Source organism: Ailuropoda melanoleuca, chromosome 9, assembly GCF_002007445.2.
Source record: "Ailuropoda melanoleuca isolate Jingjing chromosome 9, ASM200744v2, whole genome shotgun sequence".
Lineage (NCBI taxonomy): Eukaryota > Metazoa > Chordata > Mammalia > Carnivora > Ursidae > Ailuropoda > Ailuropoda melanoleuca.
Genome location: NC_048226.1, coordinates 9,554,821 through 9,568,115, shown reverse-complemented (window position 1 = coordinate 9,568,115; position 13,295 = coordinate 9,554,821). Strand labels below are relative to the sequence as shown.

The 13,295-nt window shown below is 43.2% G+C and overlaps 1 protein-coding gene across 11 annotated transcripts in view; it reads left to right on the top strand.

Annotated features, from left to right (window-relative positions):
• AKAP13 (A-kinase anchoring protein 13) overlaps positions 1-13,295 on the top strand; it is a 326,662-nt gene that overhangs the window by 68,071 nt on the left and 245,296 nt on the right. The window lies entirely within an intron of this gene.

The following is a 13,295-nucleotide window of genomic DNA, read 5'->3' as shown; positions in this document are numbered from 1 at the left end:
TAAGAGCATGTTGGAGTCAGATCTGGGTTCAAATTCCGGCTCCCACCGTTTATTAGCTGTGCAAATCTTATACAGGTTACTTGACTTTAACCATGAATCTCTTCATTTGTAAAGTGGATGAATTCGTGAAGATTAGCAAGATGCCTGAATAGAATAAGTAAACTATTATAAGTGCTATTGAGGATGGTGATGGTAGTTATGTCCTCATGGTTGATAAACTGTAGGATGTCAAGATTGTAGAGTTAAGGAGCTTACTTTATGGATGAACAAATAATGTTGTGGTTACTTTATGAATGAACAAATAATGAACAAATATGTTGTGTGGTTTTGGATGAGCATGTACATATGTTTATCATCCAGTATACGTGTAGTGAATACTTGAGAGAATGTGGGAGGGAGGAATATTTTTTTTAAATGCCCTTGGTTGAGTTTCAGAAATGGATTTCAGATGCCAGGACTCAACTTGTAACGAGGGTGAGATCAGTTGGTATAATTGGAGCTACTTGATAATCTTTTTACTCTGTTCTCTGAACATTTATGGCGTTCCTATTTCTGTGCGAACATATGAGCTAGAAAATGACTAGGTCTCCACAGAAATGTCATGTGTCAGGCTGGCACAGGAGGAGCACGGGGCGAGGAGCATGTGGGGTGGAGCCAGCAGGCCTTCTGCAGCCTTCGTCTTTGCTAAGTTTCAGCCTGTAGTAGGTACCAGGGCAGTTTTGTTCTATTTAAATGCTTCTGGGATTATTTTAGCATGTGATCTGTAGTTTGGTTATACCAGCATTTGGGGAGAGGAACAGAGGGAAAGAAAGAGGAATCAAGAATATACTTTTAAAACTTATTAAAAAAAAATGACTTGTGAGTTTCTACCTTGTGGGGTAGAGGCTGAGACTGCTGGCTCGTGGTTTTCACCATTGCCGCTTCCTGCCGATGGAGAGCCAGCCACAATGACAGCTGTGACTGAGCCCAAGTTTGACAGTCCAGAGTAGCTTTTTCATCTTACTCAAGTCACTTAAAAGGAGGATCGGTAGCACTGAAGTTTTAACTTGAAGCTTCCAAGCTAGTGGTTAGTTGAGTAGTCTGTTTCTTCAGGATTCTGCGTGGCTGCCAAGTAAGGAGCAAGGATTTTGTTTCTTGGTGGTTCCTCATCTTGCATTACTGTTTTTGGCTTGTTGGTTCGTCCAGGTCACATGTTCCTGTTTGCTGGGTTTGTGTCCGTGAAGGACCAAGTTTGTAGAATATCTTTTCTGTGTTACCACTGCACTCAAGTGCTGCCCACATTTATTTGATTTACAGCCGTTTTCAGAGGCAAATGATTAACTCTGGACATCAGCGGCCTCCTCCCTCCTGGCCTTCTTACTGGGGCCATAGTCGCTCACCCATTTGTCAGGTGGCATGGGATGTATAAGGGGTTGATTCTTCGACTTGCCCACCTTAGGTCTTTGGAGCAACCTTAAGTTGGTTTTCCAGATCTGTCTGAATTCTGGCTGTCTCCTGACCATGACCAATCTAGCATGAACCAACTGTTTGCTGTAGTGGGGCGGCCTTCTCTAGGGCCTATTTAATTTATGTGGAGAAGCAGCCAGGATCTCAGGGCCCCCCAGAGAGTTTATTTGGACTATTTATAGTTTGTTCTTCTGTCCACAGTCTGTGTCTAGAGTACGCACTCAAATATTTGTCGGATTGAATTATTTCCCTTTGTTACATTTCAAGTACCTTGTGTTTGCATGTTTTACATCTCCTCTTCTTCACCCCCTGGCACATCAAGTCACTTTCTCAGGAGCCTGGGCTCTTCAGAGACACAGACCGGTACCTGCTCCTCATTCTCACCCTCACTCCTACTGACCAGAAGCAGTTTTACTTTCAGGACTGAATGTCTGGAAATTTTAGTCTTTTTTCCCTAAATTCCTTTTTCATTGTACAGATTTTCAGGAAGAATAGTCATTTGAAGTGTTCATTATGGCCAGATGATTAGCACTTGGGTCATTCTATGATAACATTAATTTTATGGAACACCTACATACATATTTTGAAATTTTGAAGTATTGTAATTGTAAAGGAGAGAGCACTGCGTCGTAGATGCCTGACTTTCTCTACCTAGATTCTTGTGTGTATTCCTCAGCGATTAAATATTTGAAGTCTTGTGTGCATAGTAACATGCTCTGTTTACTAGGAAAAAACCCCAATTCATCAGTATGCATATCTGTCATGTGCCATTTATCTCCTCACACACAGCCAGAAATTAAATGTTTTAAGGCAACTGGTCTGGAGTTTTTATGGCAACCTTATTTTTGAAATTAGTTCAAGTAGGGAAATTAATTTTCCATTCCTGCATTGTGTAATAAGTTAACATATGTGGTGGCCTTCTAAGAGTTTCCTATTAAGAGGAATTTAGAAAATTCGAAATTCAAGGAATAATCTCTAAAGTTTCTTTTAAATTTGTTATTTCTAAATCCAGAACAAGTATAATAGCATCCATATTTAGCCTGGCAATAACCTTTTAGTAATTTGATGAAAAGCTGCCTTTTTAAAATCATTCTTTTAAGCCATTTTCAGTGAATTGATCAAGTTAGAATTCGCAGGACTTTTTTTTTTTTTTTAAAGATTTTATTTATTTATTTGACAGAGATAGAGACAGCCAGCGAGAGAGGGAACAAGCAGGGGGATAGGGAGAGGAAGAAGCAGGCTTCCAGCAGAGGAGCCTGATGTGGGGCTCGATCCTAGAACGCCAGGATCATGCCCTGAGCCCAAGGCAGATGCTTAACGACTGAGCCACCGGGGCGCCCCTGCAGGACATTTTTTTTAACCTAGTAGTTGATAATTTAACTCCTTTGAGATCTGATCTTACCAATTCTTTTTTTTTTTTTAATTTTATTTTATTATATTATGTTAATCACCATACAGTACATCCCCATGATCTTACCAATTCTTGATCTTAGTCAAACACTTGCTCTGTTTTCTGAAGCAGTAGGTCTGAATTGAAAGTGAACGATCTTTATTGATATTCAAACAGAATTAGCCGCAGCTGTTACATAAGTTACATTTTCAAGATGTGTAGGTATTTCCTCATCTGAGTGTTTGAGGGCCGACTCAGTTTCACCCTACGTGTTACAAGGAGGAGAGATTGCTGAGGGATGCCATTCCCATCTAGTGGTTGAGAAACAGTTCTGTTATTTCAGGACACTGATAAATTTTTGTCTTTAGATAGCAAAGTTCTTTGCTAAAACTGCTGATAATCAAGTTATCACAGGTTCTATAGCATGTTAACAGTTCTGTATGGCATCTAGATTGCTGGACGTGGGGATGATGATTTTCATGTCCTTTTAGTTGGCTGACCCTAGTTCATTCCACCTAAAATAAATTTATCAGTGATTTTTATTTACTTAATTTTTTAAAAGTATGCTCTACGCCCAACATGAGGGTTGAACTCACTACTCTGAGATCAGGAGTCACATGTTCTACCCATTAAGCCCGCCTATCAGTGATTTTTATTTTTCTTTTCATCAAGAGTTGGATGCTCAACCAACAGAGCCACCCAGGCACCCTTCCTATCAGTGATGTTTAAAAATACTCTGCTGTGTTTTAAAAACAAGAATGACTCCTCAGGGAATAACTCAGGCCAGGGATGTTTTAGGAATAGGAATTCTCCTTTAAAAATAAAATTTTTTCACTGAAGTTAATAAAATGGTATTTTAAAAAAACCTAGGTAGAGCATTGCTGAAAAAACTGGAGTTTTTTTTTTGATTCTGTAGTATTTTCACTTAATTATGAAATATATGTATTTCTTTTATTTGAAGTCTTTGTTGCACAAAACTTTCCCTCTGATTTTGATGTGGTTTAAAAAAGAGTCACTCCTCTTGTGTTTTACAATGTCATTGTTCTCAAGATGTTAAAGACTCAGTATTGAAGAACTACAACATTGAAGGCAGTATTTATCCTTGAGCTATGAGAACCATTGTAGCAACTTAAAAGCTAACAGGGACATTTCTAGCATCTGCTTCTAGTACCTCTTCCGCCTGCCACTTTTGAGAATAATGTAGTAGTGCTTTTGTCATGTAATGTGTCCAAGAAGGTGGGCTCTGTGTCCAAGAAGGTGGGCTGTGTGTCACTGTGAAATAAATCCTAACAGAGTAGCGGGCCACTCCAGGGCCTGGCCTTCGTCCAGGTTAGGTCGTCCAGCTTGGTCAGATCTGCATTTGTATGAGAGCCCAGTTGCCTATATTTTTAGTCTTTCCAAATGGTTTATCATCACTTTAGCCCATTGGGTTGCTTGCTTTTTGGATGATAGAGGTTGGGAAGGATGAAGGAAGTAGATAGGCTTGAATTTGGCAGTCTCTTTACCGGATATCTATTTTAACCCCCCACTGAAGTTAATTTACATAAAACCCAGCTGTGCATGAATTTTTCTAATTTCAAAGTTTATTCTTATTACCATAGGGATAAGAATGTCAGCACTTACTGAATTGATGGTCTTGCTTTCCTGTGCCTGGACCTCCTGGCAGCCTACAGTTCTGTTTTCTTTGGATAACAGGATACAGCTGGTGGCAAACTTCTCACCTGTAATAGCCATTTGGAGTTTTCTTCCCTATATAGATCTCGGCAAAGGAGCAGAAACCATTTTTTTGCAGGAAACCACAAGCCTGTGTTAAACAGCACAAGAGAACTGAAGTAACATGTGCGTGTGTTCCTCCCAGAGGTACCAGCTGTCACGTGAGAGCCAGCCTATGTGTCGTGTGGAGCAGCTCTTTGCCCTCCCTTCTGCTTTGAGGCTTTCCAGTTAGATGATGCCAAATTCCCCCACTCTGGTCCCTGTTACCTCTCTGGCCGATTAAGCAAATTGATCCAGGCTGGATTTCTTAACACTCGGCAGAATCCATACTACCCTTGATGAGCTACTAGGGGAACCTTCTGGGACTAGACTGACTTGAGTTATTTTGGCTTTGATAGATTGGTTTTTGTTCTTAGAGCTAGAGCTGCAGATCCTTTGTTGTCAAACGGGGCAGGAAAGTTGCTGACCAGTTTATGTCTCTGGTGTTCATGTCAAGCATGTTAGTATTTATCGTGCATGCGGCCCTGCCCCAGATGCTGTGGCAGGAGTGGGAGTGGTGTGATGGAAGACATCCACAGTGTGACACACTGGAAGAAACAAGTTCAGGAAAAGAGGCAAGCACGGAAATGAAAGAAGAAAATGAAAGAAAAAAAGTAACTTTTTGCTGACTGCTTGGGTTAGATTACCAACAGAAATGCTGCCGTCAGAATCAGCCAGGGTGGAGGGCATTATCATGAGCACAGTGAGAGGATTGGACCTAGCACCGTGCACTCCAGCAGTGTGTGCAGGGCAGGGTGGAGGGTTCGGGAAGGAGTGCCAGTAGGGCTGCATAGATAAGCCACTGAACACTTTCGGGCGGCACCAGTCGGAGTGGTGGGGGAGCCTGGAAGGCGTCTGAGACTTTACCAACAATAAAGGGCATATTTAGTAGAGCACCTCATCTGCTGGGGTCTATATTTCTCTCCTGGACACCCTTCATTTGGAATTCAGGATCAGCACAGTGATGGCTGTGGTCCATGGGACGTGGGAATTGCGTGTGATGTGAGGTCAGCGGTGCAGCTAACCCTGTCATTCATATTGTGCGGTAGGGATGGGGACCTACCGATGTTTTCTTACTGCTACTACTGTGTTAAACATTTCACACACATCTTCTATTCTTATGTCTACTCATTTTACAGATAAAAATAAAGTGTGGCGGTTAAGTAACTTGTCCACAATAATAGAGCCAGAAGTTCAGAGTTACAACCCAAATCCAAGTGTGTCTGTCTCCTTCTCTGAATTATATTGGCATTTTCATTTTTTCCTTATGTTCTTCTACAGGGGTTGTTCATGAATTCTTGAATGCTAGCAGATTGTCTCCGATCTAACAGTCATCCGTTCCTTTAGCATCTTCAGTATTCATCAGAGAGACAGCAGGGTGGGTGGAGGGGCAGAGGCAGAGGGAGAGAGAATCTTAAGCAGGCTCCACGCTGAGTGCGATGCCCATGTGGGGCTCTGTTTCACGACACTGAGAACATGACCTGAGCTGAAATCAAGAGTTGGATGCTCAACTGACTGAGCCACCCAAGTGCTCCTGAATTTTTTTTTTTTTTTTAAACAGAGGAAATGTAGTGAGCTTAATCTCCGCTGGCAACTGATGGTCCCAAGCTGCCCACGTATGTCTGTGGACGCAACCTCTGAACTTAGGAGCCCCAGGACTCAGGGCTCTTCCTTTAAGCCCTGGAGGTTGGAAGCTCTACCGTAACTAAGACGGGTTCAGTGTGTTTCCAAATTTGGGATCCCATTTCATTTTTAAGCTTTTCTCTCCTTTTCTTGAGTCAGGGCAGATCTTAGTGCCCTCCCCTAGAATTCCCTAAAGAAAAGAGATTAGTACCTCAAAAGAACCTTCCTGAAGGATTGCTTACTACTGTGGAGGCAGAGAGTGAGCTGCAGAAAGAACATAGTATTTTAGGAAGGTTGAGTCAGAGGTGCAAGCAGAGCACGGAGAGATTTTCTCAAGGTGATAAGGCCCCGGCACTCCGGGCTACAAGCTGAGGCAGGTAGACCGGCAGTGATTCCCACCTGGGGAAGGAGGCTGGTGTGGGCTGCTTCTGAGACCCCCTTCTAATTACCGTCCTGGGGCCGACAGGATTTGGCTAGGGTTTGGGATGCGGACTCCAGGGCCCATGGAACTTGACCGGGAAGCCAGCCATCGTGTGCTGCACCTCGGGGAAGCCGTGGTGGGAAGTTGGCTTTATTGCCTGTGACCCACAACACGTATTTGTGGGGTGTGAGTTTAGGCTACATGATTACAGACTTCTTCCAGTGCTACCTTTTGTGGGTCTTTGAACCTGCAGTTGTGAAAGGATAGAAACTTGAGCTGAACTTAAAAAAAAAACCCAGAACCTAAACCAGAGATGTAGATTTGGTTGATGCCGATGCCATTGTAAGGCTGTCAGGTCTTTAGGGTAGAGCAGGGTCGAGGTGGTTTGTTTGTTTTCTTCTTTCTCCCTTCTTTGGCTTCTAAGGCCAGGCATCTTTGAGGTGTGTGGATTTGCATGAGTGCCTCTCCTGCGTCCTCTCCCCCTTCGTCCCCTGCTTGCACTTCTCATTCTGATGAGTGCCCCGCAGCCCACCGTGCTGCCTTGTCCTCGTACACGCAGCTCCTTCTGCTCGGTGCTGCTCCTCAGGGTTGACCTCCTCCACTTCCTAGCAAGTTTATCCTTTTTTCCTGACCCTGTCAGATTTTTATTGTGGGTCTTACAATACTGTCATATCATGATCCGCTTATATCTGTCTGTCCCTTACTGAATTGGTAGGGGCCATGTATTATTTTTTTCTGATGCTGAGCAGCTCTCTGTACATAGAATATTTTAGGGGCTTCAAAGCATAAGGAGATTATCTACCACTGCTGAGTCTTTTTGTGCCAGGCAGATATTATAAACACACGTAGAAGAGGAGGCCCTAAATATTGAAAAGTTATGGTGTGCTCTTGTCTGTGATTTTCAGAGTAAACGCCTGCATATCAGAAGTCAGAGAACTGATTTTTAAATTCAGTTTCTTTCATTATTGTTTTGGTAAGAGTTCTGATTTACTTATTCTGTGTTAACGACTGATTATTTGTGTGTGTGTGTGTGTTTTGCCCTAAATTCAGGATCATTTTGCCTGTTGGAAAATCCAGCACTGATAAATAATAAATGAAGGAATGTGGGTGTTAGTGTTTCAGTTGTTTGGGGTTTCTGTTTTAATTGGCTGTGTCCTTTTTTTTTTTTTTTACAGTGAATGTTGCCCTGTGTTGGACTCTTCATTCTTATCCTCTCCTACCTTCCTTCTTTGGGTCCCCTTCTCCCTCTCACCCCAGTTGTGACCGGTGCTTCGCTTTCTTCTCCGTGATTGTAGGAGTACTGTGTCATGAAATAGTGGGACACAGAAGCCTAGCTGTGCCACCAGAGAATCAGACATGTGTTCTGAGTCTCAGCACCATTGTTTCCCAAAGTGTGGGCCACAGTTCAAAAACAGAAACATCAGCAGGTCCGGTCTCATTTGGACTCACTGATGAGGGGGAAGGGGGCATGGGGGGCTGGCAAGAATCTGTATTCTTTAACAAGGCCTCCAACTGATGCTCGGGTGCCCCAAAGTTTGAGAACCAGTGTTTAAAGCTAACTGCTCAATTATTAATTAGTGCAACTTTAAACAGAAGAAGACAGGCTCCTGGAAGATTTCCTCAGTCCCTTATTCAGGAAGTGTATTTGGTACCTGTAGTAGTTTATATATACATATTTTGTAGAACTTGGCATCTGCAACAGGAAATGCCTGTTCGCTCTTTGTACCCTGCCTCTTTTCTATTGTTCAGAATTCCCTGCTCCCACCCCCCGGGAGTGCATAACATGTTTATAGACACCAGCCCAGACTCCTTAGGAATGAAGGAAAGAGTCTTTGGATCCTGTTATTTTCCTTGAAGAGCAGGACACAGTTTTACAAGAATCCAGAGTATGCATTGTCATTTCCATGTTAACCCTCACCCCAAATTTTTGTGGGTTTCGAAGGATTTACTGTAGCCCAGTTTTAGCAGGGTCCCTGGCCATGGACGTTCATTTGAAGCACATTCGGCAGTGCAATACCCTGCAGGTACAAATCCTCTGTTTACACTTGGCTGCGTCTCAAGCAGCTGCCCTCTTCCTTTCGCGACTGGGCTGGTTGTGAAGGTGGTTTGCACTTCTTTTCTTGTGGATTTGGAAGCTTCTCTGTTGTGAATGACAAAAACCATGTCATTGAAGTGATAGGTTCGGCAGACCTGGACAGCTGGTCCTTAGGAAATGGCCTGAGGTCAAGAAGCTAACAGAATCGGAGTTTGCAGGCCTTGGTGTGATTCCTGATGCAGTGCTGGGCCTGTGGTCCTCCTCCCTCCCTTCAGGGACGGTGCATTAAGAGTGGAGCACTTGTTAAAGGCTTCTCTAGTGTAATATACTGGTGTTGCTGAAGAGTGGTAAGATTGATTTGTATTTACATACATATGGGTACAGGCATTCTTATTTTAATTGCTTTTCTTTTATTGGCTCTAGGGAGCTTTAGTAAAGATTGTAGATTTCTTCAGTTTGCACGTTTTGGAAAAATGTCTATTTCCTTATTTCCAGTTCAATTGTGACACATTGAATGACAGGGAACTTAAAACAGATGTGCTATGTATAGTGTCTTCTTCCTGATTACAAAAGTAGTATCTGTTCATTGTCTGAATAGTTAGGATTAAGAAACAGATGATTTAGGAATGAAAATTCCCTGTAATTCTCAGAAATATGTATATTTAACAATTTGTTATTTGTTCCTACAGATTCTTTTCTAGGGTTATTTTGTTGTATCTTAGAATTGTGATTTACCTACCAGTGTGTTTTTAGACAAATGTATCTCTGGATACTTGGCACCTTTTGTTTTGACCACTTAACAGTTTTCCAAGTATTTTCCTTGATAGTCTCCATTGCGACCCAGAAACTGCAAGAACGATCTGTGTCTGGCCGTGTGCTTTAGCGCTTCACTTGGATTCTCTCTTCTAATTCTTCCACCGACTCCACAGTGTAGGCAGTAATTTTTATGCTCTTAACTGCACTTAAAGAGACTGAGGTTGGACAGTCCACTGACTGACTTGTGCAAGGTCATACGACTAATCACTAGAGAACCTGGGATGCCTGCCCCTGTAATTTGGTTGCTGGTCTATAGGATATCGTATAGCACGCTAGAACTTTCCTGTGCTGGGAAGTCTTTTCTAGCTGAAAATATCTTTGAGACCTACAGATCTCTTGAATGGGGACACCCTGCTTCTTTGGCTTATTAAGAGGTATTTTGTTAGCTTTTGGTCAGGAATTGGCACTTGGGCATGCTGGCTGAATCTAATCAACTGCCTCCTTTTGTAAAAAGAGTTTTATTGGGACATGGCCACACCCATTCGTTTCCACATTGCACGGAGAGCGTATGACCTGCAAAGCTCAAAGTATTTACCATCTAGCCCTTTTCAGAAAACTTTTGCCAGCCCCTGCTGTGGACGCTGGTTGTTATGAGGCATGGCATTTTTTGGTAGCGTCTATGGTTTTGCATTCATTCATTTGCTCCAGCACACACTGGTCGGTGGAAGTGCTTTCTGTCCCTTACTCCCCACCCTCTCCCGCCCCCACCAGCCAACCAAACAGCTATATCACTTTATGCCTGAGTTTCCATGTGATCCTTAGGAGCCATTGCGTTTCTTCACGATCCTTTGCAGGTAGTGACCTGCAGACAGTTCTTGAAGTCCTGCCACAGTTAACCTGCGTAAGCTCTGCATGTCCCACGCTGATCCGTGCTGATGATGGTGTGTGGCCGGCAGCCTGTGGGGGAAGAGCAGATGAGCATTTGTTCTGAAGTGCAGGAAGTGGTTGCAGCCCGTGTCTGCTTGTCTGGTCAGCAGCACCTCCGCGAGCTGCCAGAGAATTGTCAGACAACTGGCCTGACATCACTGAGACCGTAGCATTCAGGATGGGGGTGTTCTGCTTTGACATAAAGTGAATGTGTTACTTTTGTACGACAGTAAACTATTCCATTTGTTTTTTTTCGGCATTTTGCAATAAAGTGGAAAATGTGAGAAGAATGAAAACACTTAATTACCGAGCTTGTTTTTTATCCATCGGCCTGCAGATTTATGACTTGTCAGAATTCTAGCCTGCTACTGCTGAGTGGCAGATTTGAGGAACATATTTGAAATCACATCATTTAAGTGTTTGAATTTTGATATATTTACATTTCATGGTCTTTCCAATGGTGTGCAGCCTTTACGGTCCCACCGGGTCTGTTGTGCGCTGTACTGGTGTTCCATGAAAGCAGCCTAGGAAAATGTGGACTTGGTCAATGTCATCACTAGTTCCCGGGTAAGGAGGAAATCATAGGCTTTTTCTCTCTTAAAATCCCTTGATGAAATCATTTATGGACATAGTGCAGTTCTCTCATTTTCCTTTTGGGAAGGCTTGATCAAAAATCCATAGACAAAGCAGAGACTTTCAGTTGGGTCCTAGAGAATAAATTTGGTTTTTGAGTGTGTTTACCCTGATCCAAAGACTGCCTTCCTGCAATATGCTCCTTCCTGTAGAACACAGTTCTCAAGTGAAGTAAGCTTACATAAATGGGTAAGGTAAGTTGTGCATGGTATGGAGCAAGTTTTCTGACGGCCTTGCTTTAGAACCCTTGAGTTTGGGGCCAGTTTGGGAGTTTGGAACCCCTTCCACCTGTTACCTCTGATACATACTTACTTTCTTTCTTTTTTTTTTTTTTTAAAGATTTTTAAATTTCTTTATTCGACAGAGAGACAGCCTGCGAGAGAGGGAACACAAGCAGGGGGAGTGGGAGAGGAAGAAGCAGGCTCATAGAGGAAGAGCCTGATGTGGGGCTCGATCCCATAACACCGGGATCATGCCCTGAGCCGAAGGCAGATGCTTAACCGCTGTGCCACCCAGGCGCCCATGTTACACACTTTCTTCTTCTCTTTGATTTGGGGGGATAAATGTCACCTCAGAGAGGCCTTCCCTCAGTACCATGTGTAAAACATTTCCTATTTCTTCATCTCTTTCATTTTTCTCCATGGAACTTACCACTGAAGACCACTCATTTTACTGTCGTATGTAGGTGTGTTACTCCTACAATAAGCTCTGTAAAAGTTGGGAGTTTGTCTCTATTCCTTGTGTATTCTCAGTGCCATGCCTGGCACGTTGTAGATGCACAGTGATGAATGAGCAAAGTCAGGGGGAGTCTCTAGTGTTTGCAGAACGGGCTAGAGGTGGGACAAGTCAGTTTGTGGATTGAGGTCATTCAGGAGATCCTCTTATGATATGGGGGGAAAGCCCATGTTTGGGCATCAGATGGGGTTTGATTCTGGGCTCTCTTCTTAAAGTTGGTGGTAAATAACTTAGTCATTGAAAGACGTCATTTTTTTCCCCAGGGAAATGGGGAAAATAATGTCTTTTTATGGGGGTTAAAAATAATATTGAATATAAAGCTCTGTAAATATTAGTCCTGTCTTTCCTCCTGTGTGTCATCGTTGCGGAAGCTTAAAGCAATCTGAATTTACCAGTCTGTTGCTTCTGGAGTCATTGCCCTGGTGACTTCTGACAGATTGATTCTTTGAACAACCTCTGTTGCCAGCCTAACCATGACCTGTCCCTTTGACCAGTGTGGGAGGACAGACACTTTGTCATACCTCTTTAATCCTCATATCAGAACAACTTGTATGGGTTCTGGCTTTGATATATGTTTAGATGAGTTCTTAATACCAAACAGTCGAGATGGCATCAGCCCTTCCTAGAGCCGTGTGAGTTCCACCAGCTCTTCATCCAGACGCAGTGCGAGCCACTCATAGAGCTTGATGTTTGTGGTCCTTGCAGATGTAGTCAAGTTTCTTGGCAGGTGAAGAACCATCAGAGGCCGACAAGTCACCAGCCTGTCTCCCTGAGTTTCTCCACTTGTTACAGATCACCAAAGTGTTAATTCCTGTTTCAGTTGCCACGGATACTTCTTGAGAGGAAAACTTCAGAAGTTAGTTAAAGCAAATTGGTTTATAAAGTTATAGGTTCTTTCAGTCCTTTGTCCAAGGCAAGTCTGGACAGGACCTGGAAAGCTGATTAAAAGGCTAGTGAGCACAGTGAGCTTAATTTTAAATTAAATGGATATTTAATGCATTGAGGAAAGTACTCAAGCGCTTCGGTCTTTCTTTTCCATCCGTGCTTGCTCTTTCAGTTTGTTGGCTGGAAATCTCCTTTCTTTTTCTACTAAAAGAGTTTGTTATTGCTACATTTCTCGAGCTTGATTTTCACTCTGGATTTTTGCAGGTGATTTTAGCACCTAAGGGTACAAAGTCATTAAATGAAGACAGGCAGGAAGGAAAGAGTTCCATGAGCCAGGAGGCATCTCACAGCGTGGGGAGTGGACCAGAGAATGAACAGGCACGGATGTGGAGGTGGTCGGTCAGGGTGGCGGAGCCCCCCGGGCTGTCAGCAAAACATGCTTGAAAAGCCTGTGGCCGGCAAGTGGTTTGAAGATGACTAGGTTTAGGAGCCCGATTACAGTTTTGGTTTTTGGTTTTTTTCCCCTAAGTGTGTGTTAACTGCTTTTTGGGTGAGCCTTGCCCTTGGACATACACATACACAGCCGGACCAAACTGGCAGATCTGGGGGGATTTCAGTATTGGGAGGATTCTGTTCGTTAGGGCACACGTGGTTGCTAAGGCATTCATTCGTTGCTCTTTATTCTAAACGTT